At 41.8% G+C, this 1,815-nt stretch overlaps 1 pseudogene; it reads right to left on the reverse strand.

Annotated features, from left to right (window-relative positions):
• Positions 1 to 507: 507 nt before the first annotated feature.
• LOC116081571 lies at positions 508 to 1,096 on the reverse strand (annotated as a pseudogene).
• Between the last annotated feature and the right edge of the window lie 719 nt (positions 1,097 to 1,815).

The raw sequence follows: 1,815 nt of genomic DNA on the forward strand, positions 1-1,815 counted from the left end.
GTAGGAATATGGCAACCCGGAGCCCTACTGGGCGACAGCCTTGCGTTAAGAAGAGAATGTGGACCTTGGTGATAATTCTTTCTCAAAATAAAAGTAGAAACGGGGGTAGGAGCACAGTCTGTGCAGGACCCCGAACTCAGTCCCCAGTACTAGGAGAAGGGGAAGAACAAAGGATGACTTCAATGTGACGAGAGGCATTCACAAAAACCCTGCCAAGCGAGCGGGCATCATTCACAATGGTAAACTACTAAACTAACAACTTTTCTTCTATGATAAGAAATAGGCAAGAGCATCTGCTTCTATTCAGCAGTACACCTGAGCTCCAGCCAGTGCAATGCTATTTAAAATATATATATGGTTAATATAATATATTCTAATCATGTTTTCCCCACCACGATCTCCCAACTTCCCCCAGATCCTCCCACCCAATTCCATGACCTCTCTTTCTCTCTTTATTTTGTTTTTTTTTTTTTTGACTGTCCTAAATATTTTATTGCGTATGAATTTTTACAAATGTTGCATGTATTCGCTGGAACGGTGGAGCTGGAGATTATTGCACCTTCTGCAGGCTGCATCAATAGTGTGGTAGAACTCGTGGCCCTTTCCAAGGCCACTGCTCTTGCGATGATCAGCAGGTGTCAGCCCATGCATCTCTCAGTGCATCAGTGCACTGGATGTCAGGATTTCTTCTGATAGCTTTACGGAACGGATAACCATAATGAGGATTATATGTGGAATCTTCCTACCAACCCAGTAGGAATTCAGGATTCTCAAAGCCCCACAATGGCGTCCAGCTCTCTCCTCAGCAATAGACAGAAAGGCGTCGGGGCAAATTTTAGCTGGTTAACACCATGGTGGACAGGCCTGCTGTGAGTTGTACCCTTAGAAACAGGGCACTTGTGACCACAACGGAATCAGGAACCCTGTAAATGGCATAATCTTACTTAGCCTTGTATCCCAGCCTTCGCGCTTCATTGGGCCAGGTGAGCCAGGGAGCCTTGTGCAGAGAAGAGAGCTGGCCATACTGTCAGCAGTGGACCTTAAGAAGAAAGAGCATCACATCGGACTGCTTCTTCCTCCATAGCTCCTGATGCATGCACCCATCTTGGCTCACCTGATGGCTTCCACTAGAGGAAAGGAAGAACCCTTTCTCCCACAATCCTTTTTGTGCCCCACTCCCACCTCGGTGACTCTCCTGGTGGAGTGAGGTTCTTTCTCTCTTTAACAAAGGAACAAACAAAGCACAGGAGGGAAAGGCAATTCAATTTTTAAGAGTAATTAAACCCACATAGAAAAAATTAATTTTTTTGCACGTAATATAATCTACACAGAAAACCTACAGGATGTGTAGCCAAGAGATATTTCAACAATGTGGTAAAATATTAACCACATATTCAAAAATTCATTTTATTTCTACATATTAGCAGTGAGCACACAAAAACCATGTTTTAAAATATAATAAGATATTTGAGTGCTTAAAATGAAATACTGAACTATGTGTTTATGAAGGCTTGTGTAGGGTTTGAATGTTAAAAATTATAAAGTGTCATTCAAATAAAACAAGAGTTATCAAAGTAAAGGAGAACACAAGCATGTTCACACAGTGTGAGCTGCAGCACAAGGCACAATTGCCCTGAAGACACATTCGTGGCCCGAGTGTCGCAGGAAGAGAGAAAATGTATATATACAAAGGATTAGGCTACCTGATTTGTATGATAATTTGAACAATTTAGAATTCTCTACAAGTTTTTGGAAAAAAAAAGAATAAATGGAGATGAATCAGCCTATTCAATGTCAAGAACTATTGTGTGAGTT

This window comes from Mastomys coucha, unplaced genomic scaffold (genome assembly GCF_008632895.1).
Source record: "Mastomys coucha isolate ucsf_1 unplaced genomic scaffold, UCSF_Mcou_1 pScaffold7, whole genome shotgun sequence".
NCBI classification, from domain to species: Eukaryota; Metazoa; Chordata; class Mammalia; order Rodentia; family Muridae; genus Mastomys; species Mastomys coucha.